Consider the following 23,678-nt stretch of genomic DNA (forward strand, 5'->3'; position numbering starts at 1 on the left):
TGGTAGATTTTGGAACCCAAATCAAGCAAAATAATTAATAGGCTTTCTATGGCCCACAATTGGGGAGAGAGAGAGAGATGGCACACCCAGGAGTCAAGACTGGCACACAAGCAGAAGGGGCAATATGAATCTCCCACAGAATTTTTTTTTTTTTTTTTTTTTTCAGGGAGACTTGAGAGAAAAAAAAATACAAAAAAAATGATTTTTTTCAGGAATAATTTAGAAACCAAATAAAATAAAATGATTATTTCAGGGAGAATTTAGAAAACAAATAAAACAATAAATAGGCTTTCTAGGGCCCACTGAGTGACAGATGACGCACACAGGAGTCAGGAGTGGCACACAAGCCCAGAGGCCAATATTAATCTCCCACTGATTGATTTAGTGATTTTTTTTGGTAGATTTTGGAACCCAAATCAAGCTAAAAAATTAATAGGCTTTCTATGGCCCACAATTGGGGAGAGAGAGAGAGATGGCACACCCAGGAGTCAAGACTGGCACACAAGCAGAAGGGGCAATATGAATCTCCCACAGATTTTTTTTTTTTTTTTTTTGTTTCAGGGAGACTTGAGAGAAAAAAAAATAAAAAAAAAATGATTTTTTTTCAGGAATAATTTAGAAACCAAAGAAAATAAAATGATTGTTTCAGGGAGAATTTAGAAAACAAATAAAACAAAAAATAGGCTTTCTAGGGCCCACTGAGTGACAGATGACGCACACAGGAGTCAGGAGTGGCACACAAGCCCAGAGGCCAATATTAATCTCCCACTGATTGATTTAGTGATTTTTTTTGGTAGATTTTGGAACCCAAATCAAGCAAAAAAATTAATAGGCTTTCTATGGCCCACAATTGGGGAGAGAGAGAGATGGCACACCCAGGAGTCAAGACTGGCACACAAGCAGAAGGGGCAATATGAATCTCCCACAGATTTTTTTGTTTTTGTTTTTTGTTTCAGGGACACTTGAGAGAAAAAAAAATACAAAAAAAATGATTTTTTTCAGGAATAATTTAGAAACCAAAGAAAATAAAATGATTGTTTCAGGGAGAATTTAGAAAACAAATAAAACAAAAAATAGGCTTTCTAGGGCCCACTGAGTGACAGATGACGCACACAGGAGTCAGGAGTGGCACACAAGCCCAGAGGCCAATATTAATCTCCCACTGATTGATTTAGTGATTTTTTTTGGTAGATTTTGGAACCCAAATCAAGCAAAAAAATTAATAGGCTTTCTATGGCCCACAATTGGGGAGAGAGAGAGAGATGGCACACCCAGGAGTCAAGACTGGCACACAAGCAGAAGGGGCAATATGAATCTCCCACAGATTTTTTTTTTTTTTTTTGTTTCAGGGAGACTTGAGAGAAAAAAAAATACAAAAAAAATGATTTTTTTCAGGAATAATTTAGAAACCAAAGAAAATAAAATGATTGTTTCAGGGAGAATTTAGAAAACAAATAAAACAAAAAATAGGCTTTCTAGGGCCCACTGAGTGACAGATGACGCACACAGCAGTCAGGAGTGGCACACAAGCCCAGAGGCCAATATTAATCTCCCACTGATTGATTTAGTGATTTTTTTTGGTAGATTTTGGAACCCAAATCAAGCAAAAAAATTAATAGGCTTTCTATGGCCCACAATTGGGGAGAGAGAGAGAGATGGCACACCCAGGAGTCAAGACTGGCACACAAGCAGAAGGGGCAATATGAATCTCCCACAGATTTTATTTATTTTTTTTTTTGTTTCAGGGAGACTTGAGAGAAAAAAAAATTTAAAAAAAATGATTTTTTTCAGGAATAATTTAGAAACCAAAGAAAATAAAATGATTGTTTCAGGGAGAATTTAGAAAACAAATAAAACAAAAAATAGGCTTTCTAGGGCCCACTGAGTGACAGATGACGCACACAGGAGTCAGGAGTGGCACACAAGCCCAGAGGCCAATATTAATCTCCCACTGATTGATTTAGTGATTTTTTTTGGTAGATTTTGGAACCCAAATCAAGCAAAAAAATTAATAGGCTTTCTATGGCCCACTATTTGTGAGAGAGATGGCACGCTCAGGACTGGCACACAAGCCCAGAGGCCAATATTAATCTCCCATTTTTTTTTTTCCAGGGAAAATCTATAAACCCAATAAAAAAAATAATAATAAATAGGCTTTCTATGGCCCACTATCTGAGAGAGAGAGATGGCACGCTTAGGACTGGCACACAAGCCCAAAGGCCAATATTAATCTCCCACTGATTGATTGATTGATTTTTTCAGGTAGAATTATGAACCCAAATCAACCAAAAAAATAAATAGGCTTTCTATGGCCCACTATTTGTGAGAGAGATGGCACGCTCAGGACTGGCACGCAAGCCCAAAGGCCAATATTAATCTCCCACTGATTGATTTATTGATTTTTTCAGGTAGAATTTAGAACCCAAATCAAGCAAAAAAATTAATAGGCTTTCTATGGCCCACTGAGTGAGAGATGGCACACACAGGAGTAAGGAGTGGCACACAAGCCCTGAGGCCAATATTTTTCTCCCACTGATTGATGTTGTGATTTTTTCTGGTTGATTTTGGAACCCAAATCAAGAAAAAAATAAATAGGCTTTCTATGGCCCACTGAGTGAGAGATGACACAGACAGAGATGGCACTCTAGCAGAAATTTCAATCTTAATCTCCCACAAAAAAAAAAAAAAAAAAAAAAAAAAGGAACTGTCCTGGAGCAGAACAATATTGTATCATACAATTATTAGGTTCTGTAGAAGGACGTAGATCTGGGTATTTATTATGATGGAATATAGGCTGAACTGGATGGACAAATGTCTTTTTTCGGCCTTACTAACTATGTTACTATGTTACTATGTTACTATGTATGTCCTTCAATTACTATCTCCCTGCAGTAATCTCAGCCAGGTATGGCAGGCAGCAATAAGGAGTGGACTGATGCACAAATTAAATAAAAAGTGTGGACAAACAAACAAGATAGCTGTGCAGAAAGGAAGGAACAAGAGGATTTGTGCTTTGAAAAAAGCAGTTGGTTTGCACAGCGGCGTACACACAGCAATGCAGCTATCAGGGAGCCTTCTAGGGCAGCCCAATGAGCTACAGTGCTGAGGAAAAAAAAAAAAAAAGGAGCTTCCACTGTCCCTGCACACCGAAGGTGGTGTTGGGCAGTGGAAATCGCTACAGCACAAGCGGTTTTGTGGTTAATGGACCCTGCCTAACGCTATCCCTGCTTCTGACGAAGCGGCAGCAACCTCTCCCTAAGCTCAGATCAGCAGCAGTAACATGGCGGTCGGCGGGAACTCCCCTTTATAGCCCCTGTGACGCCGCAGACAGCAAGCCAATCACTGCAATGCCCTTCTCTAAGATGGTGGGGACCAGGACCTATGTCATCACGCTGCCCACACTCTGCGTTTACCTTCATTGGCTGAGAAATGGCGCTTTTCGCGTCATTGAAACGCGACTTTGGCGCGAAAGTCGCGTACCGCATGGCCGACCACGCACAGGGGTCGGATCGGGTTTCATGAAACTCGACTTCGCCAAAAGTCGGCGACTTTTGAAAATGTTCGACCCGTTTCGCTCAACCCTACATTTTAGTAGTGAAGGATGAAACTGTGATACCTGGAGGAAGCCAATGCACAAAGACATCATAAAATATTATTATTTTCATTCTATAAAAATAATATTAGTAAAAATAATATTGCCCTGTTGGATTTGAAACCAGAATCATAACAAGACAACCGTTTGTTGCTTTCTCTCTTATGTTACTTGCACACAAAGGAACCATGTGGTCTAAGCATAATCAATGGCACACCAAGGCTGTGTAGATCTTTAACTATACAGGTTCAAACGAGTGAATATTCTCCCTTAGACTGAATATTATTTTCTTACACAAATCTTACATCATTACATTTGAAAGATTACAAACTTATTTTATTAGGCAAGTGTTTTCATAAACTCTGGTGCTTTTATATCACAGTTGTAGTGTTTTGTTTGAGTACACTGTAAATTAGGATTTATTTCTTTAATAACTAAATACGCAGTCTGACACTACAGAATTGAATCATGCTTAAGAAAATTTATGTTTTTCCATTACTATGATGACTAAATCTTGGATCACTGCAGTAGTGCTTGCTGAACAATTTGTCTGTGGTTTTATTTTGAAGAGGCTTGCGTTTTTGTGCAGCTTTATGATAAACTTTTTAACATAGTAACATAGTAACATAGTTAGTAAGGCCGAAAAAAGACATTTGTCCATCCAGTTCAGTCCATATTCCATCATAATAAATCCCCAGATATATGTCCTTCTACAGAACCTAATAATTGTATGATATAATATTGTTCTGCTCCAGGAAGACATCCAGGCCTCTCTTGAACCCCTTGACTGAGTTCGCCATCACCACCTCCTCAGGCAAGCAAATGCAGATTCTCACTGCCCTAACAGTAAAGAATCCTCTTCTATGTTGGTGGAAAAACCTTCTCTCCTCCAAACGCAAAGCATGTCCCCTTGTGCCCGTCACCTTCCTTGGTATAAACAGATCCTCAGCAAGATATTTGTATTGTCCCCTTATATACTTATAAATGGTTATTAGATCGCCCCTCAGTCTTCTATTTTCTAGACTAAATAATCCTAATTTTGCTAATCTATCTGGGTATTGTAGTTCTCCCATCCCCTTTATTAATTTTGTTGCCCTCCTTTGTACTCTCTCTAGTTCCATTATATCCTTCCTGAGCACCGGTGCCCAAAACTGGACACAGTACTCCATGTGCGGTCTAACTAGTGATTTGTACAGAGGCAGTATAATGTTCTCATCATGTGTATCCAGACCTCTTTTAATGCATCCCATGATCCTGTTTGCCTTGGCAGCTGCTGCCTGGCACTGGCTGCTCCAGGTAAGTTTATCATTAACTAGGATCCCCAAGTCCTTCTCCCTGTCAGATTTACCCAGTGGTTTCCCGTTCAGTGTGTAATGGTGATATTGATTCCTTCTTCCCATGTGTATAACCTTACATTTATCATTGTTAAACCCCATCTGCCACCTTTCAGCCCAAGTTTCCAACTTATCCAGATCCATCTGTAGCAGAATACTATCTTCTCTTGTATTAACTGCTTTACATAGTTTTGTATCATCTGAAAATATCGATATTTTACTGTGTAAACCTTCTACCAGATCATTAATGATTATGTTGAAGAGATCAGGTCCCAATACCGACCCCTGCGGTACCCCACTGGTCACAGCGACCCAGTTAGAGACTATACCATTTATAACCACCCTCTGCTTTCTATCACTAAACCAGTTACTAATCCATTTACACAAATTCATAAAAACTGATTAGATTGGTTTGACAGGAGCGATTTCTCATAAACCCATGCTGATATGGAGTTAAGCAGTTATTCTCATTGAGATAATCCAGAATAACATCCCTCAGAAACCCTTCAAATATTTTACCAACAATAGAGGTTAGACTTACTGGCCTATAATTTCCAGGTTCACTTTTAGAGCCCTTTTTGAATATTGGCACCACATTTGCTATGCGCCAGTCCTGCGGAACAGACCCTGTCGCTATAGAGTCACTAAAAATAAGAAATAATGGTTTATCTATTACATTACTTAGGTCTCTTAGTACTCGTGGGTGTATGCCATCCGGACCCGGAGATTTATCTATTTTAATCTTATTTAGCCGGTTTCGCACCTCTTCTTGGGTTAGATTGGTGACCCTTAATATAGGGTTTTCATTGTTTCTTGGGATTTCACCTAGCATTTCATTTTCCACCGTGAATACCGTGGAGAAGAAGGTGTTTAATATGTTAGCTTTTTCCTCGTCATCTACAACCATTATTTCCTCACTATTTTTTAAGGGGCCTACATTTTCAGTTTTTATTCTTTTACTATTGATATAGTTGAAGAACAGTTTGGGATTAGAAAAAAAAAAAGAGCATGAACCGCACATCCCAAAATCATACGTTGATCTAAAGCCGCTAGGCAAAAATTTATATACTAAACATGAGGTTTTCAGTTTAACATTCTGACCAGACTGTATGAAGCCCACTGCCACTTCACGGCAAACCTCGTAGTGGGTCCTATCGCCCTAATGGAGCGGAGCCATGAGGCGACCACCGCCACCGCGGCCATGCACCAACAGGGAGGACGGCCTGTTGCCCCACAGCAACCATGCTGCGAGACTGAGCCCCAATGACTCCAGACCGCGCCACCCCACCAGCACCAAGCCACAGCAACAATGGCCGCCACACAGCACCAGCACCAAAATGAAAGGAGCATTGAAACTCACCTTCCTCCAGCTCTTCAGTGAGAGCCAAAATGGGCTAGACCCCTTACTTTGCAGTCTCCTGCTAATTAAAATCACCTGTGCCAAATGGGAGGAGTGCTGGTCCAAGAAAGAGAAGAACATGCGGTGGGCGCCACACGGCTCCGCTCCGTTAGGGCGATAGGACCCACTATGAGGTTTGCCGTGAGGTGGCAGTGGGCTTCATACAGTCTGATCAGAATGTTAAACTGAAAACCTCATGTTCAGTATATAAATTTTTGCCTAGCGGCTTTAGATCAACGTATGATTTTGGGATCTGCGGTTCATGCTCTTTTTTTTTTATTTTACAGTTTGGGATTAGTTTTACTCTCCTTAGCAATGTGCTTCTCTGTTTCCTATTTGGCAGCTTTAATTAGTTTTTTAGATAAAGTATTTTTCTCCCTATAGTTTTTTAGAGCTTCAATGGTGCCATCCTGCTTTAGTAGTGCAAATGCTTTCTTTTTACTGTTAATTGCCTGTCTTACTTCTTTGTTTAGCCACATTGGGTTTTTCCTATTTCTAGTCCTTTTATTCCCACAAGGTATAAACCGCTTACAGTGCCTATTTAGGATGTTCTTAAACATTTTCCATTTATTATCTGTATTCTTATTTCTGAGGATATTGTCCCAGTCTACCAGATTAAGGGCATCTCTAAGCTGGTCAAACTTTGCCTTCCTAAAGTTCAGTGTTTTTGTGACTCCCTGACAAGTCCCCCTAGTGAAAGACAGGTGAAACTGTACAATATTGTGGTCGCTATTTCCTGGATGCCCGACCACCTGCAGATTTGTTATTCTGTCAGGTCTATTATATAGTATTAGGTCTAAAAGTGCTGCTACTCTGGTTGGATTCTGCACCAATTGTGAAAGATAATTTTTCTTGGTTATTAGCAGAAACTTGTTGCCTTTATGGGTTTCACAGGTTTCTGTTTCCCAGTTAATATCCGGGTAGTTAATGTCCCCCATAACCAGGACCTCATTATGGGTTGCAGCTTCATCTATCTGCTTTAGAAGTAGACTTTCCATGATTTGTCTTATATTTGGGGGTTTGTAACAGACCCCAATGAGAATTTTGTTACCATTTTTCCCTCCATGAATTTCGACCCATATGGACTCGACATCCTCATTCCCTTCGCTAAGGTCCTTCCTTGCCGTGTCATTGGTGCCAACATGTATCAGAAGAAATGGGTGGACGTCCTTGGAGCTGAAGAGCTTTGGTATCCTATCGGTCACATCCTTGATCATCGCACCTGGAAGGCAGCATACTTCTCTGGCGGTTATGTCCGGTCTGCTGATGGCTGCTTCTGTGCCTCTCAGTAGTGAGTCTCCCACCCAGGGGCGGATTATCAGAGGGTGAATATGGGCGGTAGCCCAGGGCCCAGTGGTCTGGGGGGGCCTTGGGCTACCGCACAGATTAACCCTCTGATAATCATCTGTGAATGCCCGCTGGGCGGCGTTTATGTGCCCCCGGACCCGGTGGGCAGAGAGAGGGGGTCCGCATTGGGCCCCTTCTCATCTGCTCACCGGGCCCTTTCCGGCGCTGCGGCGGTTTCCTATTGATGTGCGGGCGTGCACCCGCCCGCACGTCAATAGTTAACAACAACAGCCGCCAGCCAATTGGAGGCTGGCAGCTGATGTCGGCCGCAGCACACACGTCGCCGGCGTCTGATGTCATTGTCAGTCGCCGGCGAGTGTGCGCTGCTGCAGGGAGCTCGCCGCCTGGAGCGCGGAGAGGTGAGGAGACTGCTTTTTTTTTTTTTTTGGATCAGTTATCAGTGGACACACTGGGGGGCAATGCTGGAGACACTGGGGCAGATTGGAGGACACACTGGGGGGCAATGCTGGAGACACTGGGGCAGATTGGAGGACACACTGGGGGGCAATGCTGGAGACACTGGGGCAGATTGGAGGACACACTGGGGGCAATGCTGGAGACAGTGGGGCAGATTGCTGGAGACAGTGGGGCAGATTGCTGGAGACAGTGGGGCAATGCTGGAGACAGTGGGGCAGATTGCTGGAGACATTGGGGCAGATTGCTGGAGACAGTGGGGCAATGCTGGAGACAGTGGGGCAGATTGCTGGAGACAGTGGGGCAGATTGCTGGAGACACTGGGGCAGATTGCTGGACACACTGGGGGTAATATGCTGGACACACTGGGGCAGATGATTGCTGGACACACTGGGGCAATGCTGGAGACACTGGGCCAGATTGCTGGACACACTGGTGGTAATATGCTGGACACACTGGGGCAGATTTCTGGACACACTGTCTGGGGGCAATATGCTGGACACACTGCGGGGCAATGCTGGAGACAGTGGGGCAGATTTCTGGAGACAGTGGGGCAGATTTATGGAGACAGTGGGGCAGATTTCTGGAGACAGTGGGGCAGATTGCTGGAGACACTGGGGCAATGCTGGAGACACTGGGGCAGATTGCTGGACACACTGGGGGTAATATGCTGGACACACTGAGGCAGATGATTGCTTGACACACTGGGGCAATGCTGGAGACACTGGGCCAGATTGCTGGACACACTGGGCCAGATTGCTGGACACACTGTCTGGGGGCAATATGCTGGACATACTGGGGCAGATTGCTGGACACACTGTCTGGGGGCAATATGCTGGACACACTGGGGGTAATATGCTGGACACACTGGAGGTAATATGCTGGACACACTGGGGCAGATTGCTGGACACACTGGGGGCAGGACTGGAGGCATGGGCAGAATGTAGACACGGGGCAGGATTGGATCATGGGGCAGGATGGATACGATGGAGATAGATGGGGCAGGATCGGGAGATCATATGGGGTAGAATGGATACTCATGAGTGCAGGATGGGAGAACATATGGCTGGAGCCAGGAATGAGACACACGGGGCCAGTATGGGGAATATTATTACCATAGGGGCTAATTAAGGGATATTATTACTGCAGTGATGTATTTATTTTATTTTTTGAGTATACTGTTTTAAATGGGGGAGCGGTCCTGTTACTGTGCAGAGTGACACTATATCGCCTTTTTATCTTCATGTGGTGTAATGTAGAAGTTGTGAAAAATTAAGTAATGTGTTCTGCAAGCGGAGCTCGAGATAACTGTTATTTCCTGCAGAAACGAGTCCTGGCTGGAAGAAATGATGGCGGTCTGTGCTGGATGAAAGATGAAGGACTTCATCTAGAGACGTCACTGGTGAGTCAGTGTTACCTATACACTGACACTATACACTGTATACTATATACAGCGGTCCTGTGTACAATGTCACCAGTGATCACTGTATTACCTCTACACAGACACTGCATACAAAGTACAGATCTCCTGTGAATACTGGCACTTATGGTGATAGTATTGTTTTTTTTTTTTTTTTTTATTACTGATCAGTATTGTAGTAACATAGTAACATAGTTAGTAAGGCCGAAAAAAGACATTTGTCCATCCAGTTCAGCCTATATTCCATCATAATAAATCCCCAGATCTACGTCCTTCTACAGAACCTAATAATTGTATGATATAATATTGTTCTGCTCCAGGAAGACATCCAGGCCTCTCTTGAACCCCTCGACTGAGTTCGCCATCACCACCTCCTCAGGCAAGCAATTCCAGATTCTCACTGCCCTAACAGTAAAGAATCCTCTTCTATGTTGGTGGAAAAACCTTCTCTCGCCCCCTTGTGCCCGTCACCTTCCTTGGTATAAACAGATCCTCAGCGAGATATTTGTATTGTCCCCTTATATACTTATACATGGTTATTAGATCGCCCCTCAGTCGTCTTTTTTCTAGACTAAATAATCCTAATTTCGCTAATCTATCTGGGTATTGTAGTTCTCCCATCCCCTTTATTAATTTTGTTGCCCTCCTTTGTACTCTCTCTAGTTCCATTATATCCTTCCTGAGCACCGGTGCCCAAAACTGGACACAGTACTCCATGTGCGGTCTAACTAGGGATTTGTACAGAGGCAGTATAATGCTCTCATCATGTGTATCCAGACCTCTTTTAATGCACTCCATGATCCTGTTTGCCTTGGCAGCTGCTGCCTGGCACTGGCTGCTCCAGGTAAGTTTATCATTAACTAGGATCCCCAAGTCCTTCTCCCTGTCAGATTTACCCAGTGGTTTCCCATTCAGTGTGTAATGGTGATATTGATTCCTTCTTCCCATGTGTATAACCTTACATTTATCATTGTTAAACCTCATCTGCCACCTTTGAGCCCAAGTTTCCAACTTATCCAGATCCATCTGTAGCAGAATACTATCTTCTCTTGTATTAACTGCTTTACATAGTTTTGTATCATCTGCAAATATCGATATTTTACTGTGTAAACCTTCTACCAGATCATTAATGAATATGTTGAAGAGAACAGGTCCCAATACTGACCCCTGCGGTACCCCACTGGTCACAGCGACCCAGTTAGAGACTATACCATTTATAACCACCCTCTGCTTTCTATCACTAAGCCAGTTACTAACCCATTTACACACATTTTCCCCCAGACCAAGCATTCTCATTTTGTGTACCAACCTCTTGTGCGGCACGGTATCAAACGCTTTGGAAAAATCGAGATATACCACGTCCAATGACTCACCGTGGTCCAGCCTATAGCTTACCTCTTCATAAAAACTGATTAGATTGGTTTGACAGGAGCGATTTCTCATAAACCCATGCTGACATGGAGTTAAACAGTTATTCTCATTGAGATAATCCAGAATAACATCCCTCAGAAACCCTTCAAATATTTTACCAACAATAGAGGTTAGACTTACTGGCCTATAATTTCCAGGTTCACTTTTAGAGCCCTTTTTGAATATTGGCACCACATTTGCTATGCGCCAGTCCTGCGGAACAGACCCTGTCGCTATAGAGTCCCTAAAAATAAGAAATAATGGTTTATCTATTACATTACTTAGTTCTCTTAGTACTCGTGGGTGTATGCCATCCGGACCTGGAGATTTATCTATTTTAATCTTATTTAGCCGGTTTCGCACCTCTTCTTGGGTTAGATTGGTGACCCTTAATATAGGGTTTTCATTGTTTCTTGGGATTTCCCCTAGCATTTAATTTTCCACCTTGAATACCGTGGAGAAGAAGGTGTTTAATATGTTAGCTTTTTCCTCATCATCTACAACCATTCTTTCCTCACTATTTTTTAAGGGGCCTACATTTTCAGTTTTTATTCTTTTACTATTGATATAGTTGAAGAACAGTTTGGGATTAGTTTTACTCTCCTTAGCAATGTGCTTCTCTGTTTCCTTTTTGGCAGCTTTAATTAGTTTTTTAGATAAAGTATTTTTCTCCCTATAGTTTTTTAGAGCTTCAATGGTGCCATCCTGCTTTAGTAGTGCAAATGCTTTCTTTTTACTGTTAATTGCCTGTCTTACTTCTTTGTTTAGCCACATTGGGTTTTTCCTATTTCTAGTCCTTTTATTCCCACAAGGTATAAACCGCTTACACTGCCTATTTAGGATGTTCTTAAACATTTCCCATTTATTATCTGTATTCTTATTTCTGAGGATATTGTCCCAGTTTACCAGATTAAGGGCATCTCTAAGCTGGTCAAACTTTGCCTTCCTAAAGTTCAGTGTTTTTGTGACTCCCTGACAAGTCCCCCTAGTGAAAGACAGGTGAAACTGCACAATATTGTGGTCGCTATTTCCTAGATGCCCAACCACCTGCAGATTTGTTATTCTGTCATGTCTATTAGATAGTATTAGGTCTAAAAGTGCTGCTCTTCTGGTTGGATTCTGCACCAATTGTGAAAGATAATTTTTCTTGGTTATTAGCAGAAACCTGTTGCCTTTATGGGTTTCACAGGTTTCTGTTTCCCAGTTAATATCCGGGTAGTTAAAGTCCCCCATAACCAGGACCTCATTATGGGTTGCAGCTTCATCTATCTGCTTTAGAAGTAGACTTTCCATGGTTTCTGTTATATTTGGGGGTTTGTAACAGACCCCAATGAGAATTTTGTTACCATTTTTCCCTCCATGAATTTCGACCCATATGGACTCGACTTCCTCATTTCCTTCGCTAATATCCTCCCTTAAAGTGGACTTTAGACAAGACTTTACATAGAGACAAACCCCACCTCCTCTCCGATTTTTACGATCCTTTCTAAACAGACTGTAACCCTGTAAGTTAACTGCCCAGTCATAGCTTTCATCTAACCATGTCTCGGTTATTCCCACTATGTCAAAGTTACCTGTAGATATTTCTGCTTCTAGTTCTTCCATCTTGTTTGTCAAGCTTCTGGCGTTTGCGAGCATGCAGTTTAGAGGATTTTGTTTTGTTCCAATCTCCTCGCTGTGGATTGTTTTAGAAATGTTCTTACCTCCCATCTGAGTATGTTTTCCTGGGTCTTCTTTGTTCAAGTCTAATGTTTTTCTTCCCGTCCCCTCTTCTTCTAGTTTAACGCCCTCCTGATGAGTGTAGCGAGTCTTCTGGCGAATGTGTGTTTCCCAGGTTTGTTGAGGTGTAGTCCGTCTCTGGCGAGGAGTCCATCGTACCAGTAATTCACACCGTGGTCCAGGAATCCGAATCCTTGTTGTCTGCACCATCGTCTTAGCCAGTTGTTTGCATCAAGGATCCTGTTCCATCTCCTGGTGCCATGCCCGTCTACTGGAAGGATAGAAGAAAAAACTACCTGTGCATCCAGTTCCTTTACTTTCTTCCCCAACTCTTCAAAGTCTCTGCAGATTGTCGGTAGGTCCTTCCTTGCCGTGTCATTGGTGCCAACATGTATCAGAAGAAATGGGTGGACATCCTTGGAGCTGAAGAGCTTTGGTATCCTATCGGTCACATCCTTGATCATCGCACCTGGAAGGCAGCATACTTCTCTTGCAGTTATGTCCGGTCTGCAAATGGCTGCTTCTGTGCCTCTCAGTAGTGAGTCTCCCACCACCACCACTCTTCGTTGCTTCTTGGCTGTACTTTTTGCTGTCACTTGTTGCTGTGTGCCCTTTTCTTTTTTGCTTGCTGGTATTGCTTCATCCTTAGGTGTGCCATCTTCATCCTCTACAAAGATTTGATATCGGTTCTTCAGTTGTGTGGTTGGTGATTTCTCCATGGTCTTCTTGCTTCTTTTGGTCACATGCTTCCACTCATCTGCTTTTGGAGGTTCTCTGACACTTTTTTCACCTTCTGTGACCAGTAGAGATGCTTCTGTTCTGTCTAGAAAGTCTTCATTCTCTTTGAGTTTCAAAGTTGCTATTCTTTCTTCCAGACCCCGCACTTTTTCTTCTAAAAGGGCCACTAGTCTACACTTCTGACAGGTGAAATTTGATTCTTCTTCTGGTCGATCTGTGAACATGTAGCACATGCTGCAGCTCACCATGTAGGTTGTCACATCTGCCATGTTGCTCCTAGATCCTGCTGACTTGCTGTGTGTTTTCCTTCTTGTGTATGTACTCAGCCAAGCTCTCTTGCAATAATGTCCTACAGGCAAAAATTCGAGCGCCGTAAGGCGCGCGGTTTGGTGATGCTTTCCAAGCAGCTGGTCTCGGCTGTACCCAACGATCTTCTAGCTTAGGGAGACTTCGCTTTTCCCAGAAGGCACCTGGAACATGCAAATTAGCCTCCTCAAGCTTGAATCCCTGGTTTAGCTTGAATCCCTGGTATTCAGTCACTACGTGGTGGTAATATGTGGTCTGGAAATGGTGTTGTGGTATTTGTCCCTTGTATGTGATATTATTCGATCACTGTGGTTGTAATTTGTAGTCTGGTCATGGTGCGGTGGTATTTGTTCCTTGTATGTGATATTATTGGTCAAGATATACCTAAATTGTATTGCAGATTTTAACAAATATTTAATAGGTTACAGTAGAGTAGGGCCCGGCCATTTTTCTGGAATAATCTGGTTCAGGTGTCACATGACCCCCGTCACATGACCCCCATCACATGACCCCCGTCACATGACCCCCGTCACATGACCCCCGTCACATGACCGGGGGGGCCCACAGTGTGTGAACAGCCCGGGGCCCTGGCTATCCTTAATCCACCCCTGCTCCCACCACCACCACTCTTTGTTGCTTCTTGGCCGTACTTTTTGCTGTCACTTGTTGCTGTGTGCCCATTTCTTTTTTGCTTGCTGGTATTGCTTGATCCTTATGTGTGCCATCTTCATCCTCTACAAAGATTTGATATCAGTTCTTCAGTTGTGTGGTTGGTGATTTCTCCATGGTCTTCTTGCTTCTTTTGGTCACATGCTTCCACTCATCTGCTTTTGGAGGTTCTCTGACACTTTTTTCACCTTCTTTGACCAGTAGAGATGCTTCTGTTCTGTCTAGGAAGTCTTCATTCTCTTTGATGAGTTTCAAAGTTGCTATTCTTTCTTCCAGACCCCGCACCTTTTCTTCTAAAAGGGCCACTAGTGTACACTTCTGACACGTGAAATTGGATTCTTCTTTTGGTTGATCTGTGAACATGTAGCACATGCTGCAGCTCACCATGTAGGTTGTCACATCTGCCATGTTGCTCCTAGATCCTGCTGACTTGCTGTGTGTTTTCCTTCTTGTGTAATCTACTCAGCCAAGCTTTCTTGCAATAATGTCCTACAGGCAAAAATTACGGCGCGCGGTTTGGTGATGCTTTCCAAGCAGCTGGTCCCAGCTGTACCCAACGATCTTCTTGCTGAGGGAGACTCTTTGCTTTTCCCAGAAGGCACCTGGAATATGCAAATTATCCTCCTCAAGCTTGAATCCCTGGTTTGGTGATGCTTTCCAAGCAGCTGGTCCCGGCTGTACCCAACGATCTTCTTGCTGAGGGAGACTCTTCGCTTTTCCCAGAAGGCACCTGGAATAAGCAAATTATCCTCCTCAAGCTTGAATCGCTGGTTTGGTGATGCTTTCCAAGCAGCTGGTCCCGGCTGTACCCAAAGATCTTCTTGCTGAGGGAGACTCTTCGCTTTTCCCAGAAGGCACCTGGAATATGCAAATTATCCTCCTCAAGCTTGAATCCCTGGTTAGCCAATGGTGTGTCAATTAAATGGTGTGTCAATTAAAGCCAATGGTGTGTCAATTAAAAAGTAATTGAAGTTGAACAGAAAATATTCTTATTTCCAAGTTTGCTGAAATTTCAAAAAATTGCAAGTCCATAATTGCATTGGAATTTTATTATTTGCCATGTTCACTATACGGTAAAACTGACCTGAAAATATAATTCTCCAGGTCATTTTGTTTACGCACATACCAAACAGTTATTTTTGTTATAAAAAAAATTTGAAGATTTGAAAAAAAAAATTTACTTGTGTCACCATTTTCTGAGACTCATAACCTTTACAATTTTCGGATATGGGGCTGTGTGATGACTTATTTTTTGCGCCCTAAGCTGACATTTTTACAAATCCCATTTTAGAGTAAATACAACAGTTTTATCTCCTGTTATTTCATTTCATTGCAATGTTATAGCTGTTAACAATATGTAATTCTGATGTTTAATTTTTTTTTCTCGTAAAGGTTTTTACCGATCAGATTAATCTATTTTATATTTTTGATAGATCACACTTTTATGAATGCAGCGATACCAAATAAGTGCATTCTTTTTGTTTCCTATTTTTAAAAACATTTGTTTTTCATTTAGTACTGTATTTGCTAGACCCCTTAGGTGGCTTGAACCTACAGTTATCAAATTGCTTGTCAGCAATTGTACTACCCATAGCAGTGCATTAGCACTGCTATCTATAGAGAAAATCATGGTTTCATATAAACGTCAGCTAAACACTGGCTTTCATAGGAGAATGGACATTGAAAGCATGGGGTTCTTCAGCAGTACTTTGGCTGCCATGGCAACCCATCGGTGCACTATAATCGCATCACACGTGTGACGATGGGTGCAAGAAATGACCCACCCCACTGCTAGCATATTTTAAATGCCACAGTCATGTGTCTGTTAGAAGCAAATGATGTCTGAATAATTCAGTAACCTACACTTACTCCAGTTGATACTGGAGTTAGATTAGTCCGAACCTCGGTCAAAAGAATCAAATTTTGAAGAGGTAAACGAAACCCGTTTATTTATGGAGCCATCAGTATGCAGAGGCTTGTGAAAGTATTCATCCAACTTGGCTTTTTACCTACAGGTGCTTCTCACAAAATTAGAATATCATCAAAAAGTTAATTTCATTCAGTTCTTCAAAACAAAAAGTGAAGCTTACATATTATTTAGAGTCATTACATACAGAGTGATCAATTTCAAGTGTTATATTTTGGTTAATGTTGATTATTATGGCTAACAGACAATGAAAACCCCAAATTTAGTATCTCAGTAAATTAGAATAATTGATAAAAAATACCTGCAAAGGCTATCTAAGCATTTAAAAAGGTCCCTTAGTCTGCTTCAGTAGGCTTCACAATCATGGGGAAGACTGCTGACTGGACACACTCCACAAGGAGGGTAAGCCACAAAAGGTCATTGCTAAAGAAGCTGGCTGTTCATAGAGTGCTGTATCCAAGCATCTTAATGGAAAGTTAAGTGGAAGGAAAAATGTGGTAGAAAAAGATGCACAAGCAACCTGGATAACCGCAGCCTTGAAAGGATTATTAAGAAAAGGCCATTCAAAATTTTAGGGGAGATTCACAAGGAGTGAACTGCTGCTGCTGGAGTCATTGCTTCAAGAGCCACCACACACTGACATATCCAGGACATAGGCTACAAGTGTTGCATTCCCTGTGTCAAGCCACTCATGACCAATAGACAACACTAGAAGCATCTTACCTGGGCCAAGGAGAAAAGAACTGGACTCTTGCTCAGTGGTCCAAAGTGTTGTTTTCAGATTAAAGTAAATTTTGCATTTCATTTGGAAATCAAGGTCCCAGAGTCTGGAGGAGAAGTGGAAAGGCACACAATCTAAGCTGCCCGAGGTCTAGTGTGAAGTTTCCACAATCAGTGATGGTTTGGGGAGCCATGTTATCTGCTGGTCTGTAGGTCCACAGTGTTTTTTCGAAGTCAGCACAGCCATCGACCAGGATATTTTAGAGCACTTCATGCTTCTCTCTGCCGACTTGCTTTTTGGAGATTAAGGTTTCATTCTCCAGCAGGACTGAGCACCTGTCCACACTGCCAAAAGCACCAATACCTGGTTTAAAAACAACATTATCACTGTGCTTGAATGGCCAGAAAACTCACCTGTCTTTAACCCCATAGAGAATCTATGTGGTATTGTCAAGAGGAAGATTAGAGACACCAGACCCAACAATGCAGATGAGCTGAAGGCTGCTATCAAAGCAACCTGGGCTTCCATAATACTTTAGCAGTGCCACAGGCTGATCTCCTCCATGCCATGCCGCATTGATTCAGTAATTGATGCAAAAGGAGCCCCGACCAAGTATTTAGTGCACTTACTGAACATACATTTCAGTAGGCCAACATTTCAGATTTTAAAATCAGTTTTCAAGCTGCTGCTATAAAGTATTCTAATTTACTGAGATAATGACTTTTGGATTTTCATTGGCTGTAAGCCATAATCATCATCATTAACAGAAATAAACAGTTGAAATAGATCACTCTGTTTGTAATGTAATATTTACCCCTATTGGTATGAAGCCTCAAAGACTTTCTGGTGCAAGCAATTACCTTCATAAGTCACACGCTTAGTGAAAGGAAGTTCAATCTAACTGTCACATAGTCTGTCAATATATAGACATCTTTTCTGAAGCCAAACAACACCATGATGACCAAGGAGATCTCCAAACAAGTCAGGGACAAAATTGCTGAGAAGTGCAAATCAAGGTTGGTTTCTAAAAATGTATCCCAATCTGTGATTATCCCCCAGAGCACCATCATATTCATTATTATCCAATGTAAAGAACATGGTACAACAATAAACCTGCCAAGAGAGAGATACTCTCCAAAACTCTCAGCACGGGCAAGGAGGGCATTAATCAGAGAGACAGCACAGAGACCAAAGGTAACAATGAAAGCAGCTGCAGTGTTGCTAAGCAGAGACTGGTGTATCTGTCCATATGACTACAATAAGCCATAGATTCCATAAAGCTAGCCCTTATAGAAGAGTGTAGAAATAAAGTCAGTGTGCACTCCGTCAGAAAATGCGAGGTGCCGGTGTAATGAACCAGTATGTCTAAGTGACAGTACAATATAATTTCACCGCACACTCAAAGTAATGCTAATTCATTCAAAATATTTATTACATAGAGTCACAATAGTTTGGGAGCAAAACAAGATTATAAGGTGGAAGCGATATATATAAGACATTTCTGCTCTACCAGAGCCTTAATCGTTTAATCGCTGTGAAAATAAAAAACGTATATAAAAAAAATTAAAAAAAAAACAATGAAAATTATTTTTAACAGAAAAAAAAATTAGATAAGGATTTCCCAAAAGCAAGAAAACATAATACAAATAAATAATTGGACATATATACTTATGTGTATAGCAACAGTGTCATATACATATACACAGTGTTTCGGTATCACTCTGAGTGAGTGATCCAAGGTGGACAGTGTGATTACCTTATTCTAAAGTCAGATCAAGAGTAGGGTGCAGATTAAGGGATAGAATTCCCCGCAGTGCCTTAAGCGGGCTGTAAGGAACAGTGAGATAATTAGCATATATGTGTAGCAGCTATGAGAAAGAAGATAAAAATATAGTACCTAGTATTGCAACACTGTTCTTGTATTGTGAGTAGATTGCCACTGAGAGTCTGCAAATAAGTGGTCCAGGTATGCATGTTAGGACTAGTATAATGTTGTAAGGACGACTATAAGTGACAAAAACTTGCTCATAAGCGCTGGTGGATGTGCCCGTGAAGAGTAGGTACATAGTGGTTACCTGATATGGATAAAGAGCGGCGCTCCCGCGCCTTGCTGCAACGGCGGTGTGCCCATGGCCCATGCACAGTGGTTTTTATGTGTGTCCCTGCTGAATGTGTGTGTAATGCGCAAGTGTGAAGACAGTTTGTTAAGGCATATAGTCAAATGGGCAGGTGTTAACGCAGCAATCTAGTTGCAAAAGTAACCTGGTATCAGTGTATAACTGTGAATAGGGAATATATAGAAAAAATAAGGTCTGGGCCACATCTAACGTAATACCTGTTAATAGACGGGATGTTATGCTGTAGCAGTAACAACACTATAAAGGTATAACTAGTGTGTTGTTCATAGATACATATATGTGGGAGAGTAACTAGGGGGGTTGTCAAATACTCATATTGCACCTTATGAATATAACTAAGGGGTTAAAGTACTAAGGAGCTAGCAAGGACAGAGGCCAGAAGGAGGAGGGCGGAGGGGGAAGAAAGAAAACAGGAAAAGGAAAGGGAGAGAAAGGAAGGGAAAGGCGGGAGAAAGGCGGAGCAAACTCACCTATTATGGCAATAGTTTAACGTGTCTGTTAAATAATGAGAGACAAATTATTAGTAATTCATATAAGCCAATCAATTTCTCTATTCAGCCCTTTCGGAGCTAAGGTATCTAGTTTGTGTATCCAATATGTCTCCCTTAGTTTCAGGAGTCTTACATGGTCACCACCCCTTCTAGGACGAGGGAAATGTTCTATGACTTGGTATCTAAGCTGCGCAACAGAGTGTCCATGTTTAGTAAAATGTTCCGGCAAGGCGAGCCAATTCTTTTTGCATCTGATGGTTGACTTGTGACTTGCAATCCGATCTTTCACATGTTGTGTGGTCTCCCTTACATAGGGGAGACCACATAGGCATTTGATCAGGTACACTTCAAAATTAGAATCGCAGGTATGGTAACCATGTATCGGGAAAGATTTGCCTGTCCTAGGATGAGTTATGTTATCTGATTTGATAACATTGGAGCAGGCAGCACAATTTAAACAGGGAAATTTACCATGGCGACGAGTGGCTAGTAATTTCTGGGTTGTGTTGGGTCTTGTACTTTATCTGCCCTCACCAATTTGTCCCGAATATTAGGAGGCCATTTGGTACAAAATAATGCTGAGGCATTAAAAGAGTCAATATTAGGATAGGTCCTATATAGAAGCGGCCAGTGTCTCTTAATGATGGAATAAACCCTAGGCATGAGGGGATGAAAGGTATGGACAAACAGGACCCTTTCTCTGGGATACATTGAAAGTAGGGGAGATGGATAATGTCTGTCTCTGAATTTCTGGGCCATGGTGTCTAGTCTTTCATTCAGACTTTCACGGTCTGACACAATGTGTGCCACTTTATTAAACTGTAAATGTGGCAAACTGTTTCTGGTAGCCCAAGGATGACAGCTAGAGTAGTGTAGGAGGTTGTTGCTGTCAGTGGGTTTGTAAAACAAGTCTGTGGAAAGATTGCCATTAGCATCCTTGAGAACCCTTGTATCAAGGAATTGTACTGATTCTCTGCTGTAATGTAGTGTGTACTGCAACTCAGGGAAAACAGAGTTGAGGTATGAATGGAAATCGTGTAGGGAGTCTGTTGTACCCGTCCAAATGAAAAAGACATCATCGATGTAGCGGTGATACCCCAGAGCAAATTGTGAAAACAGATCATGTGAAAATACATGGTGAACCTCAAAGAAATTCATAAATGCAGTTGCATAAGCTGGCGCTACATGCGCGCCCATTGCAGTGCCACACTTCTGAATATAAAAGGCATCCTCATACAGAAAATAATTTTCATCAGGTTAATTTTGCAACTAGATTGCTGCATTGACACCAGCCCATTTTAATATATGCCTTAACGAACTGTCCCCACACTTGCGTATTACACACACATCCAGCAGGGACCTTCAAGCCTGCGCAGTATACATAAAACAACAGCGCAACGTCATTTCCGGTCCGGACTTTCCACTTCCAGTCTGGCGGTACACCTGGATACACATAAAAACCACTGTGCAAGGGCCATGGGCACACCGCCGTTGCAGCAAGGTGTGGGAGCGCCGCTGTTCATCCATATCATATCAGGTATCCGCTATGTACTTACCCTTCACGGGCACATCCACCAGTGCTTATGAGCAAGTTTTTGTCACTTATAGTCGTCCTTACAACATTATACTAGTCCTAACATGCATACCTGTGCCACTTATTTTGCAGACTCTTAGTGGCTACCCACTCACAACACAAGGACAGTGTTGCAATACTAGGTACTATATTGTTATCTCTTTTCTCATAGCTGTTACACATATATGCTAATTATCTCACTGTTTCTTACAGCTCGCTCAAGGCACTGCTGGAATTCTATCCCTTAATCTGCACCCTACTCTTGATCTGACTTTGGAATAAGGTAATCACACTGTCCATCTTGGATAACTCAGAGTGATACCGAAACACTGTGTATATGTATATGACACTTTTGCTATACACATATGTAAATATGTATATGTCCAATTCTTTATTTGTATTATGCTTTCTTGTTTTTGGGAAATCCTTATATAATTTTATTTTCTGTTAAACATAATTTTCATTGTTTTTTTGATTATTGTTTTTTATATACTGTATGTTTTTTATTTTCACAGCGATTAAACGATTAAGGCTCTGGTAGAGCCGAAACATCTTATATATATCGCTTCCACCTTACATTCTTGTTTTGCTCCCAAACTATTTTGGCTCTATGTAATAAATATTTTGAATGAATTAGCTTTACTTTAAGTGTGCGGTGAAATTATATTGTACTTATAGAAGAGTGAGCAGGAAAAATCCTTTACGTACACACAAAAATTGTAAGGCTCATTTTGAGTTTTCCAAAAGATGTGGGAGACTCCCCAAATGTATAGAGGAAGGTGCTGTGGTAAGGAGAGAAAAATTGAACTTTTTGTTTCTTTAACCCCTTAACCCGGGGTGCTTTTTTCTCTTTTGCATTTTCGTTTTTCACTCTGCTCCTTCCCAGAGCCATAACGTTTTTATTTTTCCATCATTATGGCCATGTTAGGGCTTATTTTTTGCGGGACAAGTTCTATTTTTGAAAGACATCGTTGGTTTTACCATGTCTTGTATTAGAAAACAGGAAAAAAATCCAAGTGCGTTGATATTGCAAAAAAAGTGCAATCCCACACTCTTGTTTTTTGTTTGGCATTTTTTGCTAGGTTAACTAAATGCTCAAACTGACTTGCTATTATGATTCTCCAGGTCATTATGAGTTCACAGACACCAAACTTGTCTAGGTTTTTTATCTAAGTGGTGAAAAAAAATTACAAACTTTGCCAAGAAAAAAAAAATTGTGCAATTTTCCAATACCCCTAGCGTCTCCGTTTTTCATGATCTGGGGTTGGATGAGGGCTTATTTTTTGTGTGCCGACCAGATGTTTTTAATGATACCATTTTAATGCAGATATGTTGTTTTGATAGCACATTTTTGCATATTAATGCAATGTCGCTGCAACCAAAAATACGTAATTCTGACGTTTTGAGTTTTTTTCTCACAACGTTGTTTAGCGATTGGGTTAATCCTTTTTTTTCTTGATAGATCAGATTATTCTGAATGCGGAGATACCAAACATGTGTAGGTATGATTTTTTTATTGTTTTATTTAGAATGGGGAAAAAGGGGGTTGATTAGAACTTTCATATTTTTTTATTTTTTTATAAAAATTTTTTTACATTAGGCATGCTTCAATAGCCTCCATGCGAGGCTAGAAGCTGCCACAGCTTGATCGGCTCTGCAACATTGAGGCAATGCTAAGATCGCCTCTATGTGGCAGAATTACGGACTTGCTATGAGTGCCAACCAAAGAGTGGCGCTCATAGCAATTCAGCTTCAACAACCATAGAGGTCTCAAGGAGAACTCTGGTTTTCATGCTGACGCACCGATGACACCGGATGATGCCGGAGCACACAACAAAGTGAAAGACACTGCCATCGGATGTACTATTCTGTCCAATGGCAGTAAGGGGTTAAGTTAAATGCTATGTATGGCACTAAACCAACACAGCTCATAACCCCAAGAACACCATCCCTACAGTGAAACAAGGTTGGTAGCAGCATTATGCTGTGAGAATGTTTTTCGTTAGCAGGGACAGGGAATATGGCCAAATCGAGGTGAACACAAATGCTGCAAAATACAGGTGTGGTCTTGAGCAAAGCCTATCTCAGTCTGTCAGTGATTTGAGACTGAGATGGAGGTTCACCTTCTGACAAGACAATGACACAAAGCATACTGCTACAGCAACACTTTGACTGATTTAAGGGGAAACGTGTAAATGTTTTGGAACAGCCTAGTCAAAGCCATACTTTAAGGCCGGTGTCACACTAGCGAGTTTCACGGACGTATGAGAGGCGCAGAAAATATGCATTGCACACGGACCAATGGTTCTCTATGGCCCAGCTCCTATCTGCCATATTTTACGCATCCGTATTATATGGTCTTTTACGGCCGTAGAAAATAGCAGCATGCAGCGTTTGTCAGCGTATTGTGCAAAAAATCTGCCAATGAAAGTCAGTGGGGGTGAGAAAAATACGGATTACACAAGGACCAACAGTGTGAC

Source organism: Ranitomeya imitator, chromosome 6, assembly GCF_032444005.1.
Source record: "Ranitomeya imitator isolate aRanImi1 chromosome 6, aRanImi1.pri, whole genome shotgun sequence".
Lineage (NCBI taxonomy): Eukaryota > Metazoa > Chordata > Amphibia > Anura > Dendrobatidae > Ranitomeya > Ranitomeya imitator.